We start from the raw sequence: 16,273 nt of genomic DNA, 5'->3' as shown, positions 1-16,273 counted from the left end.
GCTGTTAGCCAGAGACAGAAATGCTTGGTCACAGGCCAGGTGAGCACAGAGTGTGGCTGGAGACCAGGGAAAAAGAAGTGATTAAGCACTTTTCTCTGAGGGTGTTCTGAGGAGTGGGGCCTGAGCTCTCAGCTCCTCCATGCCAGAGATTGGGAAGCTGCCATTTTCATTCCCGTCCTCCAGAACTCTACAGAAAGTGTTCAGGGAACAAAACTAACCGAGAGCGAACTCAAGCAGATTACTTAGGGCGGCTCCTGGCAAGGGCGGTGCAATTCCACCTTGGGCAAAGTCATTTGAGAGTCTCTGCAACAGGTATCTCCTCCAGAAGATCAGCAAGAACATCCAGCCAAGACCAAGTTCCAGATCAATGAGAAACATGGAAATGCAAAACTCGGGGACTGCAGCACATAGAATTCATGGCTTTTCCCCCATGATTGTTTAGTCTTTCAAAGTTAAATGATTTTTAATTTCATTTTTTCTTTTTCTATTCTTTTTAAATTTTCCCCTTTCTTATTTTAACCTCTTTAACTATTTTATCTTATCAATAACTTTTTAAAAATCTTTTAAAATTTTCATTGTTATAGTCATATTCTATCCCTTCGATGTACTTAACCTTGTTTTTTGTATACATATAAGTTTTCCTTTCTTTAAAATTTTGGAATACAGTTTCTTCTAACAGATCAACATACACCCTAAATCTAGCATATGGCTTTGTTCTGGTCTCCAGCCAGATCACATTCTCTACTTTTTTTTTTTTCCTTTTTTCAACCAACTTGTCATCACTTCCCTTTTTAAAATCTTTTTTAATTTTCATCTTTTAAAAAAGATTTTATTTATCTATTTGAGAAAGAAAGTGAGAGAGAGCATGACAGGGGAGAAGGTCAGAGGGAGAAGCAACTCCCCATGGAGCTGGGAACCAGATGCAGGGCTCGATCCCAGGACTCCAGGATTATGACCTGAGCCAAAGGAAGTTGCCCAACCAACTGAGCCACCCAGGTACCCCTTAATTTTCATCTTTACAGTCATATTCCATCCTTTCATCATGTTTACCCTTATTTTTGTGTACACAAAAATAAGGGTATATACTATATATATACTATATATAGTGTGTGTGTGTGTGTGTATATATATATATATATATATATATATATATATATATATATATATATAAGTTTTTCTTTCTTTAAAATTTTGGGAGGCATTTTCTTCTAACAGATCAAAATACACCCAAAATCAAGTGTGTGGCTCTAAAATGACAGTACAGACAAAAGGCTGATATCCAGGATCTATAAAGAACTTCTCAAACTCCCATCCAAGTACTAACCAGGCCCGACCCTGCTTAGCTTCCGCGATCAGACGAGATCGGGCACATTCAGGGTGGTATGGCCGTAGACAAGAACTTCTCAAACTCAATACACACAAAACAGATAATCATATCAAAAAATGGGCAGAAGATATGAACATACACTTCTCCCATGAAGACATACAAATGGCTATCAGACACATGAAAAAATGTTCATCATCACTAGCCATTAGGGAGATTCAAATTAAAACCACATTGAGATATCACCTTACACCAGATAGAATGGCCAAAATTAGCAAGACAGGAGACAATGTGTGTTGGAGAGGATGTGGAGAAAGGGGAACCCTCTTACACTGTTGATGGGAATGGAAGTTGGTGCAGCCACTTTGCAGAACAGTGTGGAGATTCCTCAGGAAATTAAAAGTAGAGCTTCCCTAAGACCCTGCAATTGCATTACTGGGTATTTACCCCAAAGATACAAATGGAGTGAAAAGAAGGGCCATCTGTACCCCAATGTTTATAGCAGCAATGGCCACGGTCACCAAACTGTGGAAAGAACCAAGATGCCCTTCAACGGATGAATGGATAAGGAAGATGTGGTCCATATACACTATGGAGTATTATGCCTCCATCAGAAAGGATGAATACCCAACTTTTGTCGCAACATGGACTGGACTGAAAGAGATGATGCTGAGTGAAATAAGTCAAGCAGTGAGAGTCAATTATCATATGATTTCACTTATTTGTGGAGCATAACAAATAACATGGAGGACATGGGGAGATGGAGAGGAGAAGGGAGTTGAGGGAAATTGAAAGGGGAGGTGAACCATGAGAGACTATGGACTCTGAAAAACAACCTGAGAATTTTGAAGGGGCAGGGGGTAAGAAGTTGAGGGGAGCCAGATGGTGGGTATTAAGAGGGCACATGTTGCATGGAGCACTGGGTGTGGTGCAAAAACAATGAATACTGTTACCCTGAAAAGAAATAAACACACACACACACACACACACACACACACACACATACACCCACACACAGTGTGTGCCTCTATTCTATTCTGTTCACCAGCCTAATCATTTTTTTCCCTTTCTTCTCCCCCTAGTTTTGAGTGTCTTCTAATTTCATTAGTGTATATTTTTCTTGGCTCATTGTTACCCTCTTAGTATTTTGTTTTCTCATTCATCTATTCTTCTCTAGATAAAATAACAAGACAAAAAAAAAAACTCACCTCAAAAAAAGGAACAAGAGGCAGTACTGACAGCTAGGGACCTAATCAATATGGACATTAGTAAGATGTCAGAACTAGAGTTCAGAATGATGATTATCAAGGTGCTATCTGGGCTTGAAAAAAGCATGGAAAATACTAGAGAATCCTTTTCTAGAGAAATAAAATCCCTTTCTGGAGAAACAAAAGAACTAAAATCCAACCAAATTGAAATTTAAAAAGCTATTAATGTGATGCAATAAAAAATGGAGGCTCTTACTGCTAAGTTAAATGAAGCAGAAGAGAGATTAAGTGATATAGAAGACCAAATGACAGAGAATGAAGAAGCTGAGAAAAAGAGAGACAAACAACTACTGAACCACAAGGGGAGAATTCAAGAGATAAGTGATACCATAAGACAAAACAGTATTAGAATAATTGGGATCCCAGGAGAAGAAGAAGGAAAGAGAGGTGCCAAAGGTATATTGAAGCAAATTATAGTAGAGAACTTCACTAATTTGAGGAAGGGAACAAGCATCAAAATCCAGGTGGCACAAAGAAATCCCCTGAAAATCATTAAAAATAGGTCCATACCCCATCATCTAATAGTAAAACTTAAAGGTCTCAGTGACAAATAGAAAATCCTGCAAGCAGCTTGGAACAAGAGGTCTGTAACATACAACAGTAGAAATATTAGACTGGTAGAAGACCTATCCACAGAGACCTGGCAGGCCAGAAAGGACTGCCAAGATATATACAGAATATTAATGAGAAAAATATGTAGCCAAGATAATTATATCCAGCTAGGCTGTCATTGAAAATAGAAGGAGAGATAAAAAGCTTCCAGGACAAACAAAAACTAAAAGAATTTGCAAACACCAAACCATCCCTACAGGAAATAATGAAAGGGGTCCTCTAAGGAAAGAGAATGCCTAAAAGTAACATTGACCAGAAAGGAACAGAGACAATATCCAGTAACAGTCACCTTAGAGGCAATACAATGGAACTAAATTCATATCTTTCAATAATTACACTGAATTTAAAAGGGCTAAATGCCCCAACCAAAAGACACAGGGTATCAGAATGGATTAAAAAAAAAAGAGAGAGAGAGAGAGAGACCCATCGATGTGCTGTCTGCAAGAAACTCATTTTAGACCCAAAGACACATCCATATTTAAAGTGAGGGGATGGAAAACAATTTGCCATGTTAATGGACATCAAAAGAAAGCTAAGGTGGCAAACCTTATATCAGACAAATTAGATTTTAAGCCAAAGACTATAATAAGAGATGAGGAAGGACACTGCATCATACTTAAAGGGTCTGTCCATGTCTTCTGTCCATACTTAAAGGGCCTTTGTTTAGATAACATATCATCTAAGCAAAAGATCAACAAGGAAGTCAAGGCTTTAAATGACACAATGAACCAGATGGACATGACAGATATTTTCAGAACATTCCATCCCAAAACAACAGAATATACATTCTTCTCAAGCACACATGGAACATTCTCCAGAATACATCACATCCTGGGTCGCAAATCAGGTCTCAACTGGTACCAAAAGATTGGGATCATTCCCTGCATATTTTCATACCACAATGAAAATATGAACTCAACACAATGAAAACTAGAACTCAACCACAAGAGGAAAGTTGGAAAGAACTCAAATAGATGAGGGCTAAAGAGCATCCTACTAAAGAATGAATGGGTCACCCAGGAAATTAAAGAAGAATTTTAAAAATTCATGGAAACAAATGAAAATGAAAACACAACTGTTCAAAATCTTTGGGATGCAGAAAAGGCAGTCCTTGGAGGAAAGTATATAGCAATACAAGCCTTTCTCAAGTACACAACCTAAGCCTACACCTAAAGGAGTTGGAGAAAAACAGCAAAGAATTCCTAAACCCAGCAGGAGAAGAGAAATAATAAAAATCAGAGCAGAAATCAATGAAGTAGAAACTGAAAGACAATAGAACAGATCAACAAAACTAGGAACTGGTTCTTTGAACAAATTAATAAGATTGAAAAACCCCTGGCCAGACTTATCAAAAAGAAAAGAGAAAGAACCAAATTAATAAACTCATAAATGAAAGAGGGGAGATCACAACCAACATCAAAGAAAAACAAACAATTATAAGAAGATATTATAAGCAACTATACACCAGCAAATTAGACAATCTGGAAGAAATAGATGCATTCCTAGAGACATATAAACTACCAAAACTTAATCAGGAAGAAATAGAAAACAGACCCATAAGCAGCAAGGAGATTGAAGCAGTCATCAAAAATCTCCCAAAAATACAAGAGCCCAGGACCAGACGGCTTCCCAGAGGAATTCTATCAAACATTTAAGGAAGAATTAATTCCTATTCTCCTGAAACTGTTACAAAAAATAGAAATGGAAGGAAAAATTCCAAACTCATTTTATGAGGCCAACATTACCTTGATCCCAAAACCAGATGAAGACTCCATCAAAAAGGAGAATTACAGATCAATATCCTTAATGCACATGCAAAAATTCTCACCAAAATACTAGCCAATAGGATCCAACAGTACATTAAAAGGATTATTCACCACAACCAAGTAGGATTTATTCTGGGGCTGCAAGTTTAGTTCAACATCCACAAATCAATCAATGTTATAGAATACATTAATAAGAGAAAGAACAAGAAAAATATGATACCCTCAATAGATGCTGAAAAAGCATTTGACAAAGTACAGCATCTTTTCTTGATCAAAACTCTTCACAGTGTATGATAGGGGGTACATACCTCGATACTATCAAAGCCATCTATCAAAAACCCACAGCAAATATCATTCTCAATGGGGAAAAAACTGAGAGCTTTTCCCCTAAGGTCAGGAACACAGTAGGGCTATCCACTATCACCACTGCTATTCAACACAGTACTAGAAGTCTAAGCCTCAGCAATCAGACAACAAAAAGAAATAAAAGGCATCCAAATGGGCAAAGAAGTCAACTTTGCAGATGATATGATACTTTATGTGGAAAACCCAAAAGACTCCACTCCAAAACTGCTAGAACTCATACAGGAATTCAATAAAGTGTCAGGATATAAAATCAATGCACAGAAATTAGTTGCATTTCTATACACCAATAGGAAGACAGTAGAAAGAGAAATTAAGGAGTCAATCCCATCGACAATTGCACCCAAAACCATAAGATACCTAGGAATAAAGCTAACAAAGAGGCAAAGAATTTGTACTCAGAAAACTATAAAGTACTCATGAAAGAAATTGAGGAAGACACAAAGAAATGGAAAAACATCCCATGCTCATGGATTGGAAGAACAAATATTGTGAAAATGTCTATGCTACCTAAAGCAATCTACACATTTAATGCTATCCCCATCAAAATACTATCAATTTTTTTCAAAGAAAAGGAACAAATAATCCCAAAATTTATATAGAACCAGAAAAGACCCCAAATAGTCAGAACAAAGTTGAAAAAGAAAGCCAAAGTTGGTGGCATCACAGCGCCAGACTTTAAGCTCTATTACAAAGCTATAATCAGCAAGACAGTATGGTACTGGCACAAAAACAGAAACATAGACCGAAGGAACAGAATAGAGAGTCCAGAAATGGACCCTCAACTCTATGGTCAACTAATTTTCAACAAAGCAGGAAAGAATGTCCAATGGAGAAAAGACAGTCTCTTCAACAAATGGTGTTGGGAAAATTGGACAGCCACATGCAGAAGAATGAAACTGGACCATTTCCTTATACCACACACAAAAATAGACTCAAAATGGAAGGAAGACCTCAATGTGAGACAGGAATCCATCCAAATCCTTGAGGAGAACATAGGCAGCAACCTCTTAGACCTCAGCCACAGCAACTTCTTCCTAGAAACATCGCCAAAGACAAGGGAAGCAAGGGCAAAAGTGAACTATTGGGACTTCATCAAAGCCAAAAGCTTTTGCACAGAAAATTGAACAGTCAACAAAACCAAAAGACAACCGACAGAATGGGAGAAGATGTTTGCAAATGACCTATCACATAAAGGGCTAATATCCAAAATCTATAAAGAACTTATCAAACTCAACACCCAAAGAATAAATAATCTAATCAAGCAATGGACAGAAGACATAAACAGACATTTCTGCAAAGAAGACATCCAAATGGCCAACAGACACTTGAAAAAGTGCTCATCATTACTCGGCATGAGGGAAATACAAATCCAAACCACAGTGAGATACCACAGTGAGATACCACGTCACTAATGACCACCATTAGTCAGAATGGCTAAAATTAACCAGTCAGGAAATGACAGGTGTTGGTGAGGATCCAGAGAAAGGGGAGCCCTCCTACACTGTTGATGGGAATGCAAGCTATTGCAGCCACTCTGGAAAACAGTATGGAGGTTCCTCAAAAAGTTGAAAATAGAGCTACCCTATGACCTAGCAATTGCAGTACTGGGAATTTACTCTAAAGATACAAATGTAATGATCTGAAGGGGCACATGCATCCAAATGTTTACAGCAGCAATGTACCCAATAACCAAACTATGGGAAGAGCCTAGACGTCCATCAACAGATGAATGGATAAAGAAGATGTGGTATATATACACAATGGAATATTATGCAGCCATCAAAACCCCCAAAATCTTGCCATTTGCAATGACATGGATGGAACTAGAGGGTATTATGCTAAGCAAAATAAGCCAATCAGAGAAAGATATTGATCATATGATCTCACTGCTATGAGGAATTTGAGAAATAAGATAGAGGTTCATAAAGAAAAAGAGGAAAAAATGAAACAAGATGAAATTAGAGAGAGAGAGAAACCATAAGAGACTCTTAATCTCAGGAAACAAACTGAGGATTCCTGGAAGGGAGGAGAGTGGGAGGGATGGGGTGGCTGGGGGATGGACATTGGGGAGGGTATGTGTTATGTTGAATGCTGTGAATTGTGTAGGACTGATGAATCACAGACTCGTACCTCCAAAACACATAACACATTATATGTTAATTTAAGAAAAAAAAAAGGCATGTCCCTTACCATAGGCTGTAGAGCTGTACATAATCTAGTTCCTGCCTCTGTCTCTAGACTTAACACCAACTCCCCCTAGCTCCTAGGGTTCTTTTAGACCTGCTACTTTAGCCACAAGGTGTCTCCCTTCTTCAACAAAGCATGACATTTCTTGCCTACAGGCTTTTGCACTTGCTCTTCCTTCAGCTAGAGTACTACCCTCTAGCTATTTTGATGTCTGGCTTGTTGTCATTAAGATCTTACCTCAACCCAGTCCCCTTTTGGCTTAGCTTTGCTTTCACAACCTAGTGAAGATGTGATCTTCCAAAAATTACCAAATATTTTTGAGATTCAGTGTAACAATAATTTTATCTTTTAATTCCAAGTAGTATTCCACTATATAAATATCCCACAATACGCTTATTTACTCACTTTGTTGATAGAAATTTGGATCATTTCCAGTTAGGTCTATGAGGAATAAAACTGCTATAAACATTTGTATATAGGTACTTTGTGGACATGTTTTTCATTTCTCTTGCAATACTCCCACTCAGAAAAGAAGGCTATTTGGAAAGTCTCATGTTACAGCACATTCTTAATTATTTTATTCTGAACTACCAAGCACTTCAGGTGGTGAAAGATTAATTAGCTTTAAATGATATCAAACAAGTAATAATATTTAGATATGCAACAGCTATTCCTGATGGAAATGGTGAGAGAGATGGGAAGTGGAGAGAAACTTATATAATTAGTAATTTGTCCTAAAAATATGACTTCACAATTTTCTCTGTTGTATGACAGAATAAACAAGCATTTTCAATACAGTTTGAAAAGCAATAGAGCTCCATATGAATATCTCCTGAAAAATGGATAATATGGTATATTCATACAATGCAATATTAAACAGGATGTGAATAAGCTACAGCTACATGCAACAACATAGACAATTTTTTTTTTTTGAAGACTTCAACTTCTTATTGAACAGGTTACAGAAGAGGTTTAGTCAAAAAGACCAAAGCACATGTTGACATCAGTCTCCTCTGAGTCTTCTTTTTTGCTTCCACTTTTTTCTCTTAGGTGGAGGCAGACCTGGTGGAGGGAGCAGGACCCCCTGCTGGTGCAGCAACAACTGCTGGGGTGGGTCCCCAAGCCCCTACATTACAGATGGGGCTCCTGATGTTGACATTGGCCATGGCTTTTGCAAACAAGCTTGTTTGCAAGGCCAGCAAGGTTCAACATTTACATCTGAGGCTTTAATGAGGGTATTGATCTTATTATCCTTTGTGATCATCACCTCATCATCATGTAGGATGAGGGTTAAATGGATGCAAGCAAGTTGCAAGAGGGAGGCCATAGTGTGGGCAAAGGCTGAACGAGCACTGCCAAGTGTGGGGCTAGTCACCAGATCAGGAGAGGGCCTCACTCCAATGTGGCCTTAGCTTCCTTGGAAGGACTAAGCACCTTAGGAGCAGCTGAGGAAAAAACAACATGGATAAAGTTTATAAGGAAAATCATCTTATATTTCAGGTTAATCTTATATTTAGTCATCGATGGTATGTATGTTCTCCACTTTTCATTAAAAGAGTGACACATCCATAGGCCCTAACTAAGGAGTGGCCCTGTACAGTCATGTTATAGCATGTCAGCTCTCCCACCCCCCACCCATCACACACTTATTTGGGGAAGAGATATATGTCTCACCCAAGAGCAGCCAATCCATAATTAAAATTAATACATGCAATCCATGATCACTAAAATTAAAACAAACACATGCAATCTGTGCTCAGTGGATTCCATGCTCATTACGAATGCCAGAGGTAATAACAAATTCTGTCTACGAGAGCTTCTTAGTGAGGTATATCTAAATGGGCCCTGAACAAAAAAGAAACATATGCAAATACGACTGAGACTGAAAATGAAACTTACTGACTCATATCACTAAACTAGACAAAGAGAAACAAAGTATACTTTGGTATAAGGTATATAACCAGGATTAAATATAACAAGCCTAACTCTGTATGAATTTAATAATAGAACATCAAAAACTGATAAAACTGAATGGAGAAGTAAGTAAATCTACAATTATAGTAGCGATATCAATATCCCTCTCAATCGCTGATAGAACAATTGGTGATGGTAGCTAAAATTAGAAAACAGAAGAATGAAACTCGATCATTCTCTCACACCATACACAAAGATAAACACAAAATGGATGAAAGACCTCAATGTGAGACAGGAATCCATCAAAATTCTAGAGGAGAATATAGATAGTAACTTTCTCAATATTGACCACAGCAACTTCTTTCAAGACACGTCTCCAAAGGCAAGAGAAACAAAAGCGAAAATGAATTTTGGGGGCTTCATCAAGATAAAAAGCTTCTGAACAGCAAAGGAAACAGTCAACAAAACAAAAAGGCAACCCATGGAATTGGAGAAGATATTTGTAAATGACACTACAGACAAGGGGCTGATAACAAAGATCTATAAAGAACTTCTCAAACTCAACATCCAAAAACCAAATAATCAAGTCAAAAAATGGGCAGGGGCACCTGGGTGGCTCAGTGGGTTAAGCCTCTGCCTTCGGCTCAGGTCAAGATGTCAGGGTCCTGGGGTGGAGCCCCACATCGGGCTCTCTGCTTGGCGGGGAACTTGCTTCCGCCCTCTATCTGCCTACCTCTCTGGCTGCTTGTGACCTCTCTCTCTCTCTCTCTCTCTCTCTCTCTCTCTCTCTCTGTGTGTCAAATAAACAAATAAATAAAACTTTTAATTTAAAAAAATAGCTATTTAATTGGAAAAAAAAAAGGGCAGAAGACATGAACAGACACTTCTCCAAAGAAGACATACAAATGGCTAACAGACACATGAAAACATGGTCATCATCATTAGCCGTCAGGGAAATCCAAATCAAAACCACATTGAGACACCATCTTACACCAGTTAGGATGGCAAAGACTGACAAGGCAAGAAACAATAAATGTTGGAGAGGTTATGGAGAAAGGGGAACCCTCTTAAACTGTTGGTGAGAATGTAAGTTGGTACAGCCACTTTGGAAAACAGTGTGGAGGTTCCTCAAAAAGTTAAAAATAGAGCTACCCTATGACCCAGCAATTGCACTACTGGATATTTACCCCAAAGATATAGATATAGTGGAAAAAAAGGGCTACATGCACCCCAACATTCATAGCAGCAATGTCCATGGTAGCTAAACTGTGGAAGGAGCCAAGATGCCCTTCAACAGATGAATGGATAAAGAAGATGTGGCCCATCTATACAATCGAATATTACTCAGTCATCAGAAAGGATGAATACCTACCATTTACATCAACACAGATGGAACTGGAGGGGATTATGCTAAGTGAAATAAGTCAAGCAGAGAAAGACAATTATCATATTATTTCACTTATTTGAGGAACATAAGGAATAGCATGGAGGACATTAGGAGAAGGAAGGAGAAAATGAAGAGGGGATATCAAAGGGGGAGATGAACCATGAGAGACTATGGACTCCAGGAAACAATCTGAGGGTTTTAGAAGGTTGGGGTGAGGGGATGGGTTAGCCCAGTGATATGTTTAAGGAGGGCACATATTGCTTGGAGCACTGGATGTTATACGCAAAAAATGAATCATGGACCACTACATCAAAAACTAATGATGTACTGTATGGTGACTAACATAACATAATAAAAAATAAATAAAACAAATAAAAACCACAATACAAAGGACACCACCTTCCACCAGTGAAGAGGCTTTTACACCCAGCCAACAGGCTGGTGATCTAGTTCCAAAATCCTTTTTTAGAGTCTGTTTCCTAGGAATATTCTCAATATTTACTATCTTAGCCATATTCCCCAGAAACCAGATCTGAGACAGGGATTCCTATTGCAGGAGCCCACCTGTAATGAGAGTGAGAGAAGCAGGGTCAGGCAGACAGAGAAGTGATCCAGTTTTGACAGAGGCCTCTGCTGATCCCATGCAAAGCTAGAAGACCCTTAAGAGTTGTCTCAAATTGAGGCCTTTGTAGCTCCCACATCAAATAGGCATTGGTAGAGAGGTGCCTCCAAGGATTATGTGACCTTAGGCAAGACAGCTCCTTCAGCTGTCTTAGAGAGCAATTCTTAGGCAGGGCCTTCCTGTGAGCCAGTGAGATAGGAGCCTCAGTCCTGAAAGGGGATGTGGACAGGGCAGCACCATATTCACTGCAAAAGATCCGAACCTTAGTGTTTTTACATTTGAGATGTCTATTAGATCCAGCTGGAGATGTCAAGTAGCCTGGAGCTCAAGAGAAAGGTGTAGGCCCGAGACAAATTTGTAGTCCACAGCATTTAGGTGACATTCTAAAACCATAAAACTAGGTGAGATGAGTAGGGAAATTAGAAAAGAAGTGGTTCAAAACCTGGACCTTGGAGCACTTCCAGATGAAGAGGTCTGGAGGAAGTGGAGGAACCAGCCAATGTAATAGAGAAGGAGCAGCCAGTGAAGGAGGAAGAAAGCTAAAATTGTGTTACCAGGAGGCCAAGCTCAGAAGGTGAGAAAGAAAGAACCAATGATGTCAAATGCTGTAGATAGGTCAGGGGAGAGGAATAAGATGTGTCCATTGGATCTAGCCATCTGGCAGCCACTGGTGATCTTGACAAGAGCAGTTTGAGTGGCAGAGTGGAGGTGAAAGCCTGACTGGAATCAGTTTATGAGAGAATGGGAAGAGAGGAACTAGGTGCATTAACAATGAGCTGACTGAGGCATTTGCTATAAAGAGAAGCAAAGAAATGTGGTGCAGCTGAAATGTGCATGGGGTTAAGAAAGGCAAGGGTGAAAGAAATAAAGTTTTTCAAAGATAAATGACAGAACGCATATGATGAAAATGACTGGTCACACAGGACAATTGATAATGTGGGAGGAAGAGGGGGTGATACTGAGTGGTGGCCTTGAGTACATGGTGTAGTGTGGGATCTGGTACACAGATGGGAGAACTGGTCTAGTTAGGAGTGTAGGTCTTTCAACCGGGGGAATAGTAGGGACCAACTCCCAATAGTACCAACTCCCATGTATGGTAGGAGTACTGTGGAAGTTCCTTTGATTATTCCAATTTTCTCTGTGACACAGGAAGTACTACGTTTGGCTGAGAGTGGGGGCTGGGGAGATGCTGGGGAAGAGTAAATGGAAGAGAGATATAGTTTGATAGTTGGGCAGCATCAATGCCCGCTTGAGGTCTGTGGCCATTAATTTAAAGGGATAGTGATGAGCATGACTATTTCCTCATCACAGCTATTCATCCAGGTAGTGGGGATAAAATCAGTGCCCCCCTCTTTGGGTTGCTGGAATGATTTAAGGAGTCAACATTTTAAATATACAGTATCACTTAAGTGTTCTTATGATCCTGTAGAGTACATTGTTATCTTGGGTACATATCTAAATTTGATCACAAATGTGTTAACTCATAGAAACTCAAGGTTAAAAACCATTGAGCCCAACCACTTAACTGATACTTGAGTTGTATCCACATTGCCTTTCAGCCTTTGTCTGAGCCACTCAGGGCCGGCACATGTGCTATGTAGTCATTTCATCTTTGGACATCTGGACAAATACGGAAATCTGCTCTATAGTAACCTTCACCAAAATCTACTCATTTAGGCCACCCTGAAGAGAGTATCCCTGTGCACGTGCCTCTCCCTTCTATAAATGGTCCTCATCAAGTCTGGCTGTAGACTGGACAGTAATCCACACAGTCAGTCTGGACACTCAGTATGTTCCCAACCTTTCCTTCCTTAGGAAGGAAATCATGAACATTTGCAGAAGAAAGACTTCTGTTTTTTAATTCTTCTCACCTCCTGGAGCCACATTCCCGTCAAAGCTTCAGATTTGGTTACCTTGCTTACCTCCTCAGTGAGAAGTGTGTGATCTGCTTCTGCCTAGTCTAGAACAATTCTTCATTACTGTGTTCTGGAGAATTTCATAAGATCTCAGTGATTATTCCATGAAAAATAGTTTTATGTAGTCAAATAGTTTTGGAAAACTGCAGACAAAATTAAAGTTTTCTCATGTAAAAGTATGCTGACATGTACTATAAATTCCCAAAGGGGAGCTGTAATGAATTTTCTAAATGTATAGGTTAACAAATGCATTTTGTTGTGGTTGCTTCTTTTCTGGGACTAGCATCCCATAGAACAATCTTTGGGAAGTCTCGTCCAGGGAATTCATCTCAAACTTAACTATTATGTGACATATAAAATATTGACTTAGATGACTTTATTATAAAATTACATAAATATGTACAATCATAAAATTAGGGTAGACTCCACTCCTTATGCATACAGCTCTCATATAAATAACTATAAAACCAAAATCAATTTACAAATTAAATATAAGCAAACCCACTAAAATTCAAATTGACTGCATTAAGTTAATGTGACATGTAGTATGGTTTTGTTTAAGCAAAATCGCCGATGTGGGGCTTTTTGGTAAAAACATAACATCTTATTATTAACTTGGTTTTTCTGACTTTGTCCAAATAGACTTGCATTTGAACATCATATCATTGCTGATAAATTTCTTTTTTTTTAATGGAGCCCATTTAACCACAGGTTTATTTTTGGATGGGTCAGTCAATGTAGGGGTGCAGCCCTCCCAAATAAAAAACTGTAATTAAAAAAATTCTTTTAAGCAAATTAGTTATCGCATATTGACTTATTTTCTGCCATTGAACTGTAGTAAGTTAGTATGAGCAAAGCATACAAGGAAAACACTTAAAATATGAATACTATACAAATGCTATACTCACTGACATGTGCAGATTCTTTCAAGTTTGACCTTTCTATTTTTCTCTGTCTCATGGTAGTGAAGAAAATTTTCCCAGTACTTTTACTTTCTGAACTAGCAGAAACCTTCATTTATAGATGGTTTGGAAGTATTATTTGACCTTCACTTGGCAGGAACATGATCACAAACAGACACAAACCCAGGCACCAAAATCAGAAGGCTAGGGGCGCCTGCGTGGCTCAGTGGGTTAAGCCCTTCGGCTCAGGTCATGATATCAGGGTCCTGGGATCGAGTCCCGCATCGGGCTCTCTGCTCAGTGGGGAGCCTGCTTCCTTCTCTCTCTCTCTGCCTGCCTCTCTGCCTACTTGTGATCTCTCTCTGTCAAATAAATAAATTAAAAATCTTTAAAAAAAAATCAGAAGGCTATATTCATCTTTTCTGTCTCAGTCAGCTAAGCATCCGCTTTGGGCTCAGGTCATAATCACAGGGTCCTGTGATCAAGTCCCACATTGGGCTCTCTGCTCAGCAGAGCGTCCACTTCTCCCTCTCCCTCTGCCTGCTGCTCCCTGTGCTTGTGCTCTCTCTCTCCCTATCAAATAAAAAATAAAATCTTTGACAAAGAGAGAGAGAGAATCATCCGTAATTCAGAATATGCTTGTGTTCATTTTTAGAGATTATTATAAAAGTAGAACAGATGAAGGGAAAATAGAGATTAGGAACTGCTAAAAATGCCTGCATTGCTCTCTACAGAGAGAGTTGGTCCACAGCCTCTCTTCTCAACAGAGGGATGAAGAGAAACCGCTTGGCCAGGGTCCCCAGTTCCTGCTTTTTTCCCTTATGGTTCCTTCCCCTCCCTGCAAACAATAGAAAGGAGCAATGAGGTGTGTTTTGACATTCATTCACACCAATGTGCTACCTCTATTGGCAGTTTTACGTTTTAATCCATTATTTATTTATTTAAGTATTAATCCATCATTGTGGAAGGAAAGACTTTCCCTATCGCTAAAGGAAGTTCAAATTCAGACTCCCTGGACTGGAGGAGGAGACAGGATTTGGGGATGGAGAGGATACATAGGATTCTGTGCTTGGAATTTAAACTATAGTTAGGAATAAAATTGAACAGAATATAAATCTAATCTGAAATCTAACTTGCACTTGCAGGTTTAGGCAGGTGACCCGGAGAAAGCCACTCCTGCAGACACTCTCATGTTCCTTCTTCCCAGTGTCCTCCTCTGTCTCTTGCTCTGGACATCAGCTGTCTCTGGCTTGGGTTTCTCTTCCTGTCTGCCTCTCCTCTTTCTGAAGCCTGTCAGTCGCCTCTGTCCCATCTCACCACCTCTTCACCCAGGGAAGGAAAACGTGCTCTAGGACCCCTCTGCTGTGGGACTGGGAGGCACTGCGTTGACATGAAAAGTACATGAAGGGAAACTCACCTCCAGAAGGTCAAGGGCTGAGAAGTAAGATGCATGCCCTTTGTCTTTCATGGTGTGGGCAGTAATAGATACTAAGATGCTAAAGACTGAAAGCACAGAATCTGGTCTCCAGGTGCACACTGATGCTCTTTACCACTAAGAATGCTGGGCGGTGGGGCACCTGGTGCTCAGTTGAGCATGTGCCTTTAGCTCAAGTCATGATCCTAGGATCCTGGGATCGAGCCCCATATTGGGCTCCCTGCTCAGTGGGGAGCCTGTTTCTCTCTCCCTCTGCCCCTTCCCCTGCTTGTGCTCTCTCTCTCTCAAGTAAATAAATAAAATCTTTAAAAAAAAAAAAAAAGGAATGGTGAGCTGTGCTGAACGTCTAAGTGAAAATATGTCTTGAAGATTTTCTCTGGCTAGTAATCTCACTCATTCAACTGGAATTTCTGGTCTGAAGAGCTCTACATGGCCAATATTCCACTAAAGTCAGGCATGGCAGGTTTCTTGCCTTTTCTTGAAGAGGAGAATAAGGCAAAAGAAGAAGGTGACCATAAACTGGGGTCAAGAGCGTGCACCTCATACATTTCACACAAGGCGTGCTCTTAACTTC

General features: G+C 39.5%; 1 pseudogene; it reads right to left on the bottom strand.

Annotated features, from left to right (window-relative positions):
- Positions 1-8,456: 8,456 nt before the first annotated feature.
- Positions 8,457-11,416, bottom strand: LOC116568013 (annotated as a pseudogene).
- Between the last annotated feature and the right edge of the window lie 4,857 nt (positions 11,417-16,273).

Source organism: Mustela erminea, chromosome 10 (assembly GCF_009829155.1).
Source record: "Mustela erminea isolate mMusErm1 chromosome 10, mMusErm1.Pri, whole genome shotgun sequence".
NCBI classification, from domain to species: domain Eukaryota; kingdom Metazoa; phylum Chordata; class Mammalia; order Carnivora; family Mustelidae; genus Mustela; species Mustela erminea.
This window is presented reverse-complemented; position numbering and strand designations above follow the sequence as displayed.